The following is an 18,186-nucleotide window of genomic DNA, read 5'->3' on the forward strand; positions in this document are numbered from 1 at the left end:
TATTTAACCACCTCTTAGCTTGATTTTTTATAGCAAATGGAAATAGTAATAATATGTAGACATCCTGATCTACTTCCTTATCACGTACTGTGTCAGTAATTTGTAAGAACTGTGCCAGGAACTCAGTAGGTTCTTCCTGTGGAAGACCGAAATACTGGCAGTTTTACTGCACCATCATAATGATCTGAGGGTATAGCTCAAAATTGCTGGCTCTGATGGGGGTATACAGATACTACTCCTATATGAAGCAATAGTGGGGTTAGCACATGACCCCAGAGTCCTTCTGGACTGTTCATTTCCACTTAGGTCCATGATAGAGAAAGGGAGATGATGTGGATTGTGAAATAAAAATTTTTATTCTTTTTCTCTATCTTTTTTTTTTTGAAATTAAAGAAATTAAAAGAAAGTAAATAGAAAAAATGATGCAAGTTTCGAAAATTAAGAAAAGAAAAAGATTTAAAAAATATTTGATTTTAAGATTTGAGATTAGAAAAGATAAGTTAGGTAAGAGAAGATAAGGAATTTTAAGAGAAGATGAGTTTTTAAATTAAAAAGTTTTGAAATTTAAATTTTAAATTTGAAAATTAAATTTTGAATTTTAAATTTTGAATTTTGAATTTTGAAAAAGTCAACAATATAACATAAAGATTTGAAAAAGATTTAAATTTTGAAAAGGTTTGATTTTTAAAATTTTAAATTTAAATTTTGAAATTTGAATTTTGAATTTTGGAATTTAATTGAAATTTGAAAATTGAATTTGAAATAACATAAGATAAGATTTTGAAAAAGATATGATTTTTAAAAAAGATTTGAATTTTGAAATTTGAAACTAAGATAAGATAAGATAAAAATTTTAAAATAAAAATCTGAATTTTTTTTAATATAAATTTCGAAAATTCAATTAAAATAAAGAGAAAAGATATTTTTTATTTTTTGAATTTAATGAGGAAAGAGAAAAACAATAAAATGACACCAAACTTAGAATTTTTAGATCAAAACAAAGAAAACAAACAAGAAAACTTTGAATGTCAAGATGAACACCAAGAACACTTTGAAGATTAAGATGAACACCAACAACAAATTTTGAAAATCTTTAGGAAAATAAAAAAATAAAGGACACCAAACTTGAAAATTTTTATACGTTGGATACTAATAATTTGAAAATGCACAAGAAAAACAAGGAAAGACACAAAGCAAGAAAAACTAAAGATCAAACAAGGAAAATAAATAAGAACAACTTGAAGATCAAGAAAGAACAAGGAACATAAAACTCAAAAATATGAAGAATAAAAAGAACATACAATTCGAAAAATTTGAATGAAAATAAAAACATGCAATTGACACCAAACTTAAAACAAGAAACTAAAGTCAAACAAAAGACTCAAAGGAAAATTAAAGATTAATAAAGAAAAATAAGATTTTTGAAAAGAAAATTAAAGACTCAAATTTAGTGACTCTAAACCAAAAAGATAAATTTTTCCTAATCTAAGCAACAAGATGAACCGTTAGTTCTCCAAACTCGAACAATCCCCGACAACGGCGACAAAAACTTGGTGCACGAAATTGTGATTACACTTTTCACACTCCGCACAACTAACCAGCAAGTGCACTGGGTCGTCCAAGTAATACCTTACGTGAGTAAGGGTCGATCCCACGGAGATTGCCGGCTTGAAGCAAGCTATGGTTATCTTGTAAATCCTAGTCAGGAGATTAATGATAAAAATGATTTTGTTTATGAAAAGTAAATAACATAAAATGAATGATACTTGTGATTTAGTAATGAGGAACAAGTTGAGGTTCTGGAGATGCTCTGTCATCTGAATCTCTGCTTTCCTACTGTCTTCTTCTCCAAACATGCATGGCTTCCTTCAATGGCAAGTTATATGTTGGTGGATCACCGTTGTCAATGGCTACCATCCGTCCTCTCGGATGAAAAATACCAGGCACGCTTTCTGTACGGCTAATCAACTGTCAGATCTCTCGTCTCGGATGAAAAATACCGGATAAAGCTATCGCACGGCTAATCATCTGTCGGTTCTCACTTGTGTCAGAATAGGATCTCTCTATCCTTTTGCACACTGTCACTGCACCCAACATTCGTGAGTTTGAAGCTCGTCATAATCATCCCGTTCCAGATACTACTCGGAATACCACAGACAAGGTTTAGACTTTCCGGATCTCAGGAATGCTACCAATTGATTCTAGCCTCTACCACGAAGGTTCTAATCTCACGGACTCGGTCCATGGATTAGAGAACCAAGAGATACGCACTCAAGCTGTCGCCCAATGACGACGTTGAGCTCAGGTAGAACGGGAGTGGTTGTCACGCACGCGTTCATAAATTTGAGAATGATGATGAGTGTCACGGATCATCATATTCTCTATATTGAAGAACGAGTAAGTATCTTAGAATAGAATCAAGCGTGATTGAATAGAAAACAATAGTAATTGCATTAATCCATTGAGACACAGCAGAGCTCCTCACCCCCACCTATGGGGTTTAGAGACTCATGCCATAGAAAATATAATATGAGATGTAAAATGTCATGAGTTTCAAAATAAATCTCTAAAAGTAGCTTTTATACTAAACTAGTAACTTAGGTTTACACAAAATGAGTAACTAGGTGTAGATAGTGCAGAATTCCTCTTCCAGGGCCCACTTGGTGAGTGTTTGGGCTGATCTTTCAAGCTTTCACGTGCATATACCTCAAATTGGAGTTAAACGCCACCCTGGATGCCAAAATGGGCGTTTAACGCCAAGTGTGCAAGTTCTGGCGTTTTACGTCAGAAAAGGGTCTCTGGCTGGCGTTTAACGCCAGTTTGGGCCATCAAATCTCGGAAAAAGTATGAACTATTATATATTGATGGAAAGCCCAAGATGTCTAATTTCCAAAGCAATTGGGATCGCATCAATTGGGCTTCTGTAGCTCCAGAAAATCCACTTCGAACCCAACAGCATCTGCAGTCCTTTCTCAGCCTCTGAATCATATTTTTGCTCAGGTCCCTCAATTTCAGCCAGAAAATACCTGAAATTATAGAAAAACACATAAACTCATAGTAAAGTCCATAAATGTGATTTTTGCACAAAAACTAATAAAAATATAATTAAAAGTTACTAAAACATACTAAAAACTACCTAAAAATAATGCCAAAAAGCGTATAAATTATCCGCTTATTAGTCTTCCTGAGTCATTTTGGGCATCTCCAAGATATAGAAGTCAATGGGAAATATGAGCCCCTTGATGCTCACCAGCACGTCCTCAACAATTCCAACCACTATAATAATGCTTTTATCTGCTAACACAAAACGAGCTGCCGACCTTTTTAAGGGAGGGAGCCTCAAAGTATCATATATAGTCAAAGGCATAATACTCACGCACGCTCCTAAATCACACATGCAGTCAGAAAATATTACACCTTGAATGGTACAGTTAACCATGCATGGACTTAGGTCACTACATTTTTCAGGTATATCCCCCATTAAAGCAGATATGGAACTACCTAAAGGAATAGTTTCTAATTCATTAATCTTATCCTTTTGTATGCACAAATCTTTTAGAAACTTTGCATATTTAGGTATTTGCTGAATAACATCAAAAAGGGGTACAGTTACCTCAACCTTTTTGAAGATTTCTACCATCTTGGGATCAAGTTCCATCTGCTTTCTGGACTTCCTTGCAAGGTGTGGAAATGGGATAAGAACGGTGTCTCTTACAGCTTCAGCTTCCTTTGGTTCTCTGTTCCTTGGTGGAGCTACTTGTTCTTCAACCATGTCTTGTACTTCATCTTCCTCTTCAGCATCCTCCACTTCAATCATGTCTTCATCTGGGGTGTGCTCTTGTGGGCTTGGCTCCTTCTGATTCCCCTTAGTCTGTCTGTAACTTCAGCCGGAAAGTATTTTTCCAAGAATTCTCTCCTGAGCGTGTCCCACTTGGTAACAGTTGCTTCAGGTTGGGAGTAATACCACTCCCTCGCCTTTCCCTCAAGAGAAAATGGGAAGGCGATTAGCAAAACAGAAGTTTCATCTGTACCATTACGCCGAACAGTAGAACAGGCTGTCTAAAAATTCTTGAGGTGCTTGATAGGCTCCTGAGCCGATAAGCTATGAAACTTAGGTATCAAGTTGATTAGCGCAGTCTTCAGTTCAAAATCTGCAGCCAGATTTGGGTGACGCTCTTGATACGGTTGTAGAGTAAAGTTTGGGGCTCCTGCCTCCTGGAGAGTAATCCTCCTGGGTGCTGTCATGTTACCTGCACGTAAATCAACTGAATTAGTAGTAGAGGAGCTTGTTTCTTCCTTAAATGCCGCTTCAGATTCGCTCTCAGATAAGACTGGTGAATTGGCAACAACCACTTCACCACCCTCAGAGGCTAGCCGACGCCGAGCTCGCCTAATACGTGAAAGAGTTCTTTCAATTTCAAGATCAAATGCGAACGCCGAAAACTGGATCCAAACTCGGCCCGAAATCGCCCCTAGCATTTTCTGTGATTTCTGCAGATCGCGCATGTCACGCGTACGCATCAGTCACGCGTACGCGTCAGTTACGCATACGCGTCGCTGGTCATTTTCCCGTGTCATGCGTACGCGTCAGGTACGCGCACGCGTCGCTGTACAAACTCGCTTCCACGTGTACGCGTCAGGTACGCGCACGCGTTGCTGTGAATTTCTCCAAATCGCGCACACGCGTGAGCCATGCGTTCGCGTCGCTTCTCGCTGGTTATCTCCTTTATTTCTTGTGCTCCTTCCATTTTTGCAAGCTTCCTTTCCATCCTCTAAGCCATTCCTGTCCTGTAAAGCCTGAAAACACTGAACACACGGATCACGGCATCGAATGGTACGAGAAGACATTAAAAGTACACAATTTAAAGGCTTAGGAAGCTAACGTGGGCCATTAACGTGGAGGAAGGGATGGATTTGACGTTAATGGTGTAGTTAACACCATTAACGTTATCAATGTTAAGGAAAGGCTACATTAGTGGCAACGTTAGTGCCACTAACTGTGGGGTTAACGTGGCTTTAAAAAGGTTTGGGAACGTTAGTGACAAAGTTAGTGTCACTAACGTCTTCGAACCAAGATTTGCACTTGACGTTAACCATACTAACGGCCTGACTAACGTGAAAATACTTGACTCAAACTCTTCCTGCAAGATGAGCTAAGCCCACTAAGATTGTAACTACTTCAACTATGCTTAAAGGCCCACATCCAGAGACTTACAGAGCTAACTGAAGATCAGAATAGTATATATAGGGGTAGTTTAGAACTAGAAAGAGATTAGCAATTGGGGGGATCCAGGTTTAAAAATAGTCTATATTTGTACTTTCTCTGTAATTCAGTTTATTTTGAAATGTACTTTTCATTTTCAATTTTCATTCCTAGAGCTATGAACAACTAAACCCCTTTCATTGGGTTAGGAAGCTTTGTTGTAATTCAATGGATCAATTGTAGTTTTCATTCTTCTTCTTTCTTTTCTCTTGATTTACTTGAAAGCTTTCGATCTTCATCCAATTGTGTAATTGTCTCGGAAGAGAATCGCTCATACTTGGATTTCCTTTGAACCTTGAAAAAGGAATGAGAAAATCTTGCTAGAAATGCATTCTCATGTTGGACTGGATAGGGGGTTGGATGGATACTGTGATATATAATCCTACCAATGCTTTTATCTAGAAAAATATGTAGTATAATCAGTGACCGTATTTCATATCTTTCCATGAGAAATTAGATCAAGAAATTGGGAAATTGTTCAAGCTTAGAGAGATTGGATTGCCAAAGAATTGGGATTAAATCACCTAAGATTGCCAAGAGATCAATAAATGCATTGATTGACGAAGAGATAAGAATGAACTTGATCCGGAGAATGCAACATCTCCTAAGCCTAATGAATTCCCCCATCTATGATCTTACCCATTCTCTTTAATTCCGCTATTTACATTTATGCTCATCATCCCCATTCCCATTTAAATTTCTGCAAGTTTACTTTCATGCAATTTATATTCTACAATTTACTTTTTGTCATTTACATTTCTTGTTATTTACTTTCCTGCCATTTTACTTTCTGCAACTCTCAACCCAACTTTGCTTAATTTAATTAGAAAATTCCTTTAATTAAAGTTGCTGAACCAATCAATCCCTGTGGAATTTGACCTCACTCTATTGTGAGTTTTTACTTGACGATAATTTGGTATACTTACCGAGGGAGATTTGGCATCAAGTTTATGGCGCCGTTGCCGGGGATTGATTTTGCATTGACAATGATTAAATTAGAGGATAACTAGATTGAAAATTTTATTTTCTTTGTTGATTTGTTCATTTCAGCTTAGTTACTTTCAGTTTCAGCACTTTGATTTATTTTTCCATTGCTTATTTACATTTCAGCATACTAACCCACTAACTGTTTGATCAATTGCACTACTCATCCTAAGCATAATTCTCAATAAGAGTGAGTCCTTTACTTGTATCTTTCTAGTGTGTTTTTGTTGATTGTATGACAGGTAGAAGAAGAGGAGCTTCAACCTCTTTTGAATCTGAACCTGAGAGGACCTTCGTTAGACTAAGGAGGGAAGCAAGAGGAAAAAGGGTTGTTGGTACAGAGGAAGAAGAGGAGGACCTGGATATAAATATGGAGGATGATATAGAAAACCATCATGAAGAAGAGGTGCATAATCATTTTAGAGAGGGTGCAGCCAATCATGTTGGGCAAGAGAGGAGAGTTTTAGGCTCTTATATCAATCCCAATCCTCGGATTTGTAGAAGTAGCATCCTAAAACCAACCATTCATGCCAACAACTTTGAGTTAAAACCTCAACTTATCACCCTTGTTCAAAATAATTGTTCATTTGGAGGAAGTGCCCAGGAAGACCCCAACTAACATCTAACCACATTTGTGAGAATATGTGATATAGTGAAGTCCAATGATGTCCATCTTGACACCTACAAACTGTTGTTGTTCCCCTTTTCTCTCAGGGACAAGGCAGCAAAGTGGCTAGAATCATTTCTTAAGGAGAGCTTGACAACTTGGGAAGAGGTGGTGAACAAATTCTTGGCAAGATTCTACCCTCCCCAAAGAGTTAACAGGTTGAGGGATGAGGTACAAATATTCAAACAACAAGATGGTGAAACTCTCTATAAAGCATGGGAGAGATACAAGGAGTTGACAAGAAAATGCCCCCCGGACATGTTCAATGAATGGGTACAGTTGCACATCTTCTATGAAGGCTTGTCACAAGAATCAAAGAAGGCTTTAGATCACTCTTTAGGAGGCTCTCTCAACAAGAAGAAGACAATTGATGAGGCCATTGACATCATAGAAACTGTGGCCAACAGTGAGTACTTCTATACCTCTGATAGAAATTCAAACAGAGGGGTGATGGAGCTTAATCACATGCATGCATTGCTAGCTCAAAACAAGTTGATCACCAAGCAATTGGCTGACCTCACCAAGCATATGGAAATGAACCAAGTTGCAGTAGTCCATACTCAACCACAAGCTCAAGAAAGGGTGAATGCAGAGGAAGAAGGTGATTGGGAGCAAGCCAATTATATTGGAAACTCATCAAGACAACCCTATGATCCACACTCCAAAACCTATAATCCTGGTTGGAAGAACCACTCAAATTTGGGTGGAAAAACTAGCAAAACCAAACTCAAGACCATAGGCCCCAAAACTCCAACCATTACCACAATTCCACCTACCAATAAACTAACCAAAGACCATACCAAACCCCACACAATAACTCTTTCCAGCCTCCATATCAAACACAAAACAACCACACTCAACCTTCAATTCCAACCCACCATCACCATTTGAGGATAGACTATCCTGGATCGAGGCCTTGCTTAGAGATCTATACAAGGAATTTTAGGACAATAAAGCATTTAAGGAAGAAGTGAGATCTAGTATGAATAACCAAGGGGATGCCATTAAGAAGCTTGAATCCCAAGTAGGACATCTTTCTCAACAAATTCCCAAATCTACTGATAGCTTTTCAAGTGACACTGAGAAGAATCCAAGAGGGGAAACAAGGAATGTAAGATAGGAAGAGTGCAAGTCCATCACCCTAAGAAGTGAGGAGAGTTGAGAGGAAGAAGTTAACAAGCCAACAAAGCACAACCAAGAAGATCCAAAGATGAATTTGGAAGGGGAAGATCATGGAATTAACCTTACACAAAGGAAGGAGTCCATGGAGAAGGAAATCCTGAAGCCAGCCATATATACCAAAGGCACTATTCCCTCAAAGACTCAGGAGTGGTGAGAAAGAGAGGACATATTCTAGATTCCTAGACACATTCATGTCTCTTCATATCAATATCCCCTTTATTGAAGCCCTTCAATAGATGCCATCATATATCAAGTGCATGAAGAAGTTACTAATCAAGAAAAGCCCATTGAAGGGTGAGCAAACAGTGGTGATGAATAAAGAGTGTAGTGCACTTATCCAAAAGGAGCTACCCACAAAGAAGAAGGATCCAGGGAGTTTTTACATCCCTTGTGCTATAGGGGACACAATGATTGACAGAGGGTTGTGTGATCTTGGAGCAAGCATAAATCTAATGCCCTTATCTCTCATGAGGAAGCTGCAAATCAATGAGTTAAAATCCGCAGATGTGATCCTTCAACTAGCTGACAAAACCCAGAAACAAGCACTAGGAGTGGTTAAAAATGTGCTAGTGAAGGTAGGAAAGTACTTCCTCCCCACAGATTTTGTTGTTCTTGAGATGAAAGAAAGTTATCTTCACCAATCATTCTGGGGAGACCATTCTTAGCCACAGCCAGGGCACTCATAGATGTTGAGCAAGGAGAGTTGATATTGAGAATACATGATGAACAACTCACCTTTCATGTCTTCAAGCCCTCATATGAAGCTGAACAAGAGAACAAAAAGTTGAAGGACAAGGAAGTGTTCTTAGAGGAAATAAGCAATGAATCACAAGCAGAGCATCTGAAGACATCCTTGGAAGAAGAGCAAGAAGTTCAAGTGATACAGCAACTAAAGAAGTCCAAGGAGGAGCAGAAACCACAAGATTTACAAGGGACAATCAACCAGAACCCTCCTTACACAAGAATCACTGAAGCACCACTTGAAGGAGAAAAAAGAATTGGCAAAAAGGTACCAAAGAGATGGAAAAACAAGAAGATCCCTACAGAAGACTTTTCTCTATGGGACAAAGTGATATCTATTCATTACCCACTAATCCCACCTCATCTTCCTATAATTCCATCTCAGCTGCCCCAAGTGTATACAATCAATAGAATTCTTTCCTTGGAGCATGTAGAGATTGTCAAAGAAGCAAGTGGAGATAGATTCACTGTGAAAGGAGAAGACCTGAGACATTACCAACCACCGTGACAAAGGCCAACCGTCAAGCTAATAACGTTAAAGAAGCACTTCATGGGAGGTAACCCATGTTTTATATCCTTTCAGTTCGAGCTTTGATTGTAGTTAATAAAGTAGCACTCATGAAGATTGATTCTAGTTTGACACGCACTCAATTGAATTTTTTGTGTGTAGCGCATAGTGGACAACAAGTTTGGTGTTGTGACACACCTAGGATGATGCATAATATTCATACTATGTACATCCTAGGAGCTTTGATAAAGAAATTTTCGTTGCACCATATGATCACAAACTAAGTTTGGTGTTCATTAAGGTTAAACGCATAACTCATAGGAAGTCAAAGTGATTCAATTTCATGTGTAACGTTTAGATTGTTTAGTTAGTTAGTGAAATTTCAAAAAGTAGTTAAGTATATTTAATTTTTCCCGCCACCACACAAGCTTTAACTTTGGTTTTTCTTTTATTGTTTTGCATAGGAAATAAAGGAAAGCATTGGATGGAAATGATAAGATAAGACAAGGAGGGAGGTTCGGCTACTTCATGAAGGACTAGGCACATGTCTTCAAATAGAGCTCTTTGGGAAGAGTTGCCATGCAAGCATTGGAGGAATCAATGTGTCATAACTTCTAACCTTGGAGACCAAATCCAACCACTCCATAAAGTGGTGATCCTTATGCTCACATCACTTCACTTATACACCATCCATTCTCACCCTCCAAAATCAATCTCTACCATTCAAGTACCCACCACCTCATAATGAAATTGCTGGGAGCATTTTCTGTAATTTCTGGTACGTGGCGTCTGTCACGCGTCCGCGTGGGTCACGCGGTCGTGTCATCTGGAGTTTTCCCTGTCGCGCGTTCGCTTCAGTCACGCGTACGCGTCATCTGTGTTCTGCTCATGGCGCGCGTCCGCGTCAGTCACGCATTCGCGTCGCTGCCTTTTCGCGCTGGGCATGCGACCGCATTGTCCATGCATTCGCGTTGCTGCCAGTTTCTTCAAAAACTCTATTTTGTGCTTTCCTTCCATTTTTGTATGTTTCCTTTCCATCCTTTAAGTCATTCCTGCCTTAGAAGATCTAAAACTTCTCAACACACAAATCACGGCATCGAATGGTAATAAAGGGTAATCAAAATAAATAATTTCAAAGCATAGGAAACATGTATTTCACGTATATCACATAATAAGGAAGGGAAAGTGAAACCATGCAATTTACATGAATAAGTGGGTGAAGGGTTGAATAAATCACTTAAATTGAGCACAATATATATCATAAAATATGGGTTTATCAAGCTCCTCTGTGATCCAGTCACAAGAGTGAGTGCAACCCTTGTCAGGGAATTCTACGCAAATGTAGTTAGAGAAGATAAGAATGATGACTCCTACAAGAGTTATGTGAGGGGGGTGGTGGTGGATTTTAGTCCAATGTCCATCATAAGAGTACTTAAGCTACCGGATGTGCCATTTGAAGAAGCTAGCTACCAATCAAGGATAAGTAATGCTCCTAACCATGAGGAAATTATGTGTTGCAGGGGCCAATTGGATAAGGGACTCCAAGGGAGCACTTAAATTTATTAAAAGAGGAGACCTCATCCCGGAGGCCAAAGGTTGGTTCGAGATAGTGAGGAGGTCTATTCTTGCTAGCTCAAACAATTCAGAGGTTAATATTAGGAGAGCAACAATGGTGAAATGCATAATAAAAAGAGGGAAAACCAAGGTTCACGAGCTTATAGCCCAAGGCACTCAAAAAACGGCCGAGAAAAATGATTCTGAAGCTCGACTTGGCTATCCTAGCACTATCTTTCGCCTGTGTGAGAGGGCTAGGGTGGTGTTTGAAGATAATGACACTGAGTAGGTAACAGTTGGTAAACCAATCACTCCTCGACGAATGAAGTATGTTGCGCCTACTCAAACTCAAAGAAAGAAAAGACAAATGCCACAATCCTCTAAAGGACAAGCCTTAGGAGAACAAGCCCCATTCACCTTGGACGTGAGCCAAGTCTAAGAGGCCATTGCTAGCCTATTAAAGCAATACCTAGAGAGTCAGGAGCAACAGAGAAACTTTCAAGTACAAATGATGAACCGACAAGAAGACTTACACTCCCAATTGATGGATCATCAAAGAGAATGACAAAAGCAATTGAGGGAGCAGCAGCTTGAACAAGGCAGCCAATTTAGTGAATCCATCAACATGATGAATCAAAGGCAAGCCCAACAACAAGAAGCCATCCAAAAATTGACCCACATGCAAGCTCACCAAGGTGCACATATCCATGAAATGCACCGGAAGCAACGTGATCATACGGATGCATTTGATGAGTATAGGGCATTTCAAGAAGGGGTTTATCTGAGCAGAGTTGGGTATGATATAAATACTCAAGCTAGGCTTGGTTACTTGGTAGGAAAACTACCTGTGCTGAATCCAGGAATTAGAAGGTATGAAGAAGTTCATGAAGAGTTAGCATGGATGGAGAAAGAAAGAGCAAAATAGAACCATGAATCAGTGAGAAAAGTACTAGAAAATTGGAAGAAAGCTAGAATGGCATGAATGCAGGGTGGAACAAGCAGACAAAAGGAAGGAGGCCAAGAGGAGGAGAGAAACAAGAAGGGAAAGCATGCCCAAGAGTGAAAGGTGGTGGAGTTTTTTTTCTTTAGTTTTGAATAAGGAAAATCATGTATGAAATAGAACATGCTTCCGTTGTAGTTTAGGAATTTCAATTCAGTTTTTGCATTTAGTTTCTTTGAGTTATCTTTAAGTTGTTAGACAAGTTATGTGCATTTGCATTTGGCATTTAGTTATTTAGTTTACCTTTATGCTTGCTAGCCTAGTTGCTTAGGCCATTGCACCAATGCTTATGATTGTATGCCTGTTTTTAAGTTCAATAAAAGAAATTATAAGAAAATGTTGAGAAAAACAAGAGTGAAATCCAATGTTGAAGAATAAAATTCTAGTGTTTGTGGTGGTGTTTGTAAGCTAAGTTTGTTCATCAATAAGGTTTAAGGCTAGAATATCTCTTGAGTATAAGCTTCAAAAGCATTCTATGAGACTTAGATGATCAATAAGATCCTAGAAAGGAATGAAAAAGAAAAGAAAAGAGCAAGAAATAAGGCTAGGCACCAATAGTTTGAAACTTGAGGCATGTGTCTGTGGTGTTTTTGTACAAGGATCTGCTTGGATAAGTAAGTTCTTAAGAGTGCTTTATCACTTGACAACTTGGGTTAACTAACCCAGGATTGTTAACTGAAAGTCCACTAATGCCAGGGCATTTTGGCCAGTTTCACTGACCTTTTCTTTACTGTTTTTAGGGTAGTTTCATGCCTTTTCTTAGAAAATAAGCTAGTTTTGGGTAGATATTCACTTACATCTTGATTCAAGCATACATTGTGCACCTTACATGATTTCATGAGGATTTTGCATGAATTATATGATAAATTGGATGATGCATGACTCATGACTTGGACTAGAACTTTGATGCATTTTGTTGCTTGATTTTAGGACAAAGGAAGCAAAGAAGAACCACGTTAGCAGTCACGTTAGTCCCACTAACGTGACCTCTAACGTGGAATGGGTGCTAACTTGGAAAGTTAATGAGAAAGGTAATCGCCAATAACGCCCTCGAAGCCATCATAAGCCCACGTTAAGAGTCACGTTAACTAAGTTAACGTGAACTCTAACGTGGAAGAATACAATAAGGCCAACATTAGTGACACTCCCTTTTGTCACTAACGTTAGACCAAGCTCATAATTAGCCACGTTAACTTAGTTAACGTGGCTTCTAACGTTAAGAAGCAAAAGGGAAGCCAACGTTAGTGACATTCACCTTTGTCACTAACGTTGGAGATGGCTAGCATGACTACGTTAGAAGCCACGTTGACCTAGTTAACGTGGACTCTAACGTGAGAAATAGGGGCACATTGGAACGTCAGTGACAAAGGTAAGTGTCACTAACGTTCTCAAAGGATTGGCAAGCTTACGTTAAGAGCCACATTAACTAAGTTAACGTGGACTCTAACGTAGGGAAGGGGGAAGCTTATCAACGTTATTGGGAAAGGTAAGTCCCAATAACGTGTGCGAAGGACCAAGAGGCAACGTTAGCGGTAACGTTTGTGCCACTAACGTTGAGGTTAACGTGGCTCATACTTGGGTGAGCAGCGTTAGTGAAAAAGGTGATTGTCACTAACGTTCTCGAACCCACACTTTCACTTAACGTTAACACCACTAACGTCTTGAGCTAAAAGTCCCCACCTACTTCACACTTTCTCTCTGCAAGCAAAGCTAAGCCCAATGAAGAAGATAACTGCTTCAAACTCAGGATCCAAAGGCCCATACCCAAGACTTGAAGAGCCAACTAGAAGATCAGAAGAGTAGTATATATAGGAGTAGCTTTGAATTAGTTGGGGAGCTGGGAAAACTTTAGGGAGCCTTTGGGCATAGAACTACTCTCTGTATTTACTTTCTCTAGACTTCTAGTTTTACTTTCAGCATGTATTCTCCATCTTTGTTTTCATTTTCCAGAGCTATGAACAACTAAACCCCTTTCATTGGGTTAGGGAGCTCTGTTGTAATTTGATGGATCAATTTTAGTTTTCATTCTTCTTCTTCTATCTTTTCTCTTGATTTTACTAGAAAGCTTTCGATCTTCATCCAATTGGGTAGTTATCTTGGAAAAGAAGCTATTTATACTTGGATCTCTTCTGAATCTTGGAAGAGGAATGAAGAGATCATGCTAGAAATGCTTTCTCATGCTGGACCAAATTGGGTTTGGATGGATATGTAACTATAACCCTTCCAACACTTGATTTGGGAAATGCATGTGGTATAATCAGTGACCATACTTCATCTCTTCTCATGAGCAATTGACCAAGGAATTGGCTATTGATCAAGATTTGAGAGATTGAATTACAAGGAATTGTAATTCGATCACTTAATATTGCCAAGGAGATCAATGAATGCATTGATTGAGGAAGAGATGAAAATGAACTTGATCCGGAGAATGCAACATCTCCTGAGCCCAATGAATTCCCCATTTCTGATCTTACCCATTCTCTTTAATTTCTGCCATTTACTTTTATGAGCAATTGCCCAATTCCCATTTAAGATTCTGCAATTTACTTTCCGCCATTTACATTCAGCTCTTTATTCCTAGCATTTACTGTTTCCACTATTTACTTTCCCGCCATTTAATTTTCTGCAATTCTCAACTCAAATTCTAGTTCTCTCAACTAGAACATTCCTTTAATTAAAGTTGCTTGATCAATCAATCTCTGTGGGATTCGACCTCACTCTATTGTGAGTTTTTACTTGACGACGAATTCGATACAGTTGCCGAAGGAAATTTGTTGCAAGATAAGTTTTCCGCGTATCATCCACTATCAAGAGCAACCTTGTTACAAGACATTTAGCAACCCAAAGAGGTGATGGACACCAAGGTCTCAAGAATAAATAACAAACCATATGCCTATGGTGTGTCTGTACTGAGAAGAGACTTGGGTGATTATGTCCTTAGGGGTGTTTCAACACCTAGCACCTTGAACCAACTGGTTCGGGAGTGTTGGTTGAAAGCCTACCCTAAAGAGTTGTCTCAACACATAGCACTTAGCCTAAGAAAGCAGTAAGCTCTAAAGAAAAAGAAAAATCAAAAACAAAGCCAAGATAAGGATCAATGAATAGAGGTCTCATAGAAGGCAATAGAGTGAGTGTTCAAGTGCATGTTATAGCCTAAAAACCAGCAAGAACATGCTATGCATGAAACTCCATGAACCAAGGATTCGAATTCTCTAAATAAGGACATGTATCTCTTGTATTTTCATTCATTCTTCTTATGTTCTACTACTTGCTTGAGGAAAAGCAAGATCTATGTTTGGTGTTGTGATGCCAGGGCATCTTGGCTAGTTTTACTAGCCATTTTTTGAATATTTTAGGTTAGTTTCATGTATATTCTTAGGAAATAAGCAAGTATTTGGTTGAATATGCATCCATACCTTGATTCAAGCAAACATTATGAATTCTAAACAAATTCATGAGAATAATGCAAGAATTGAATGATATAATGCATGATGCATCATCTCATGATTAAGAGCAAGACTTTGATGTACTTTGTTGGTTTGGTTTCAAGTAACAAGAAGCAGTGAAGAGCCACGTTAGTGGCCACGTTAGTGCCACTAACGTGGCCAATAACGTAGAAAAGGGGACGGCTTCCAACGTTAGTGGTATAGTTAATGCCACTAACGTCTTCGAAGGACATATAAGCCCTTGTTAGTGGCCCTGTTAGTGCCACTAATGTGGGCACTAACATAGAAAAGGGGAAGGCTTCCAACGTTAGTGGTATGGTTATTGCCACTAACATCTTTGAAGGACATATAAGCCCACGTTAGTGGCCCCGTTAATGCCACTAACGTGGGCACTAACGTGGAAGAAGGGGGGCTTTGGAATGTTAGTGGCATTCTTAATGCCACTAACGTTAGGAATGACCAAAGAAGCCCACGTTAGTGGCCCCGTTAGTGCCAATAACTTGGGCACTAACGTGGAAGAGGAGAAACTTTGCAACGTTAGTGGTATAGTTAATACCACTAACGTCTTCGAGCCATTGTATGCCCACGTTAATGGCCACGTTAACACCACTAACGTGGGCCATTAACGTGGAGGAAAAGATGGATTTGACACTAATGGTGTAGTTAACACCATTAACGTTATCAATGTTAAGGAAAGGCTACGTTAATGGCAACGTTAGTACCACTAACGGTGGGGTTAACGTGGCTTCAAAAGGGTTTGGGAAAGTTAGTGACAAAGTTAGTGTCACTAACGTCTTCGAACCAAGATTTACACTTGACGTTAACCACACCAATGGCCTGACTAACGTGAAAATACCTGACTCAAACTCTTCCGGCAAGCAGAGCTAAGCCAACTAAAATTGTAACTGCTTCAACTATGCTTAAAGGCCCACATCCAGAGACTTGCAGAGCTAACTGAAGATCAGAAGTGTAGTATATATAGGGGTAGTTTAGAACTAGAAAAAGATTAGCACATGGGGGGATCCAGGTTTAAAACACTCTGTATTTGTACTTTCTCTGTAATTCAGTTTATTTTGAAATGTACTTTTCATTTTCAATTTCCGTTCCCAGAGCTATAAACAACTAAACCTTTTTCATTGGGTTAGGGAGCTCCGTTGTAATTTAATGGATCAATTGTAGTTTTCATTCTTCTTCTTCTTTCTTTTCTCTTGATTTACTTGAAAGTTTTCGATCTTCATCCAATTGAGCAATTGTCTCGGAAGAGAAATTGCTCATACTTGGATTTCCTTTGAACCTTGAAAAAGGAATGAGAAAATCATGCTAGAAATGCTTTCTCATGTTGGACTGGATAGGGGGTTGGATGGATACTATGATATATAATCCTACCAATGCTTTGATCTAAAAAAATATGTGGTATAATTAGTGACTGTATTTCATCTCTTTCCATGAGCAATTAGATCAAGGAATTGGGAAATTGTTCAAGCTTAGAGAGATTGGATTGCCAAGGAATTGGGATTCAATTACCTAAGATTTCCAAGAGATCAATGAATGCATAGATTGAGGAAGAGATGAGAATGAACTTGATCCGGAGAATGCAACATCTCCTAAGCCCAATGAATTTCCCTATCTCTGATCTTACCCATTCTCTTTAATTCCGCTATTTATATTTATGCTCATCATCCCCATTCCCATTTAAATTCCTGCAAGTTTACTTTCATGCAATTTATATTCTGCAATTTACTTTCCGTCATTTACATTTCTTGTTATTTACTTTCCCGCCATTTTACTTTCTGCAACTCTCAACCCAACTTTGCTTAGTTCAACTAGAAAACTCCTCTAATTAAAGTTGCTCAACCAATCAATCCCTGTGAGATTTGACCTCACTCTATTGTGAGTTTTTACTTAACGACAATTCGGTATACTTGCCGAGGGAGATTTGTTGAGAGACAGATTTCCGTGCATCAGTGCGTATGCACGAGGGGTCTGTGCACGCACACCCTGTTGAGTGTGCTCGCACATATTCATGCGTGCGCTCAAGAGGAAAACTTTTACCCTGTGTACACACACCTCTATGCGTACGCACAAGTTGAGAAAACTCTTCTGGTGTGTGTGTACACACAACCCTATGCGTACGTACAAGGCCTGTTTTTCAAATAAAAACCTTATTTTCAATCGTTTTACCTTTCTAGTAAGCTTGTAAACTTTCATAACCCTTGTTTAGGATCCTTTAGCTTGTTTTAGGCTTTAAAACCTAGGAGAATACAATAAATGAGTAAAGTAGATATTTTTTAGTAATGAGTCTAGAAGACAGAGGCTTAGGTTTTCTGAAGTACTAGCAGGGTATTAGTGACGCAGTGCTGTATTAATGATGACATTGAGGATTTGAGAACTCCTAATGGTTATGACAAGTCATTGACTCGGTATTGAATGATGAACTTATTTGAAACTGTTTTTGAATAATATTGATAAGATGTAGGCATAAGGGCAGTGGTTCGTCCCGCTTAGGCTGAGTTGTAGGCATAGGGCGTGGGGCTCGTCCCGCTATGCTGAGGTGTGAGGGTTGTGGTTAAAGTCGCACTCACATACTTTTGGTTATAAGAATGGTCGAGCACTATATTTCAGGAAAAGTGTGCCAGACACTATATCCTAGGGGGTTCCCATTTTAAAACATATTCGAAAGCGACATTCCCATGGGAATGTGTCGGGTTGGCATTTGAACCAACAATATGATATCGCAATCAATAGGACAGGCATTCATCATGTGCATTTCCTATATGTTTGTATTGTTTTGCCTACTTGCATTGTTTGCCTAATTATATAACATGTATATATATATATATA

This window comes from Arachis ipaensis, chromosome B10 (assembly GCF_000816755.2).
Source record: "Arachis ipaensis cultivar K30076 chromosome B10, Araip1.1, whole genome shotgun sequence".
In the NCBI taxonomy this organism is placed as follows: Eukaryota; Viridiplantae; Streptophyta; class Magnoliopsida; order Fabales; family Fabaceae; genus Arachis; species Arachis ipaensis.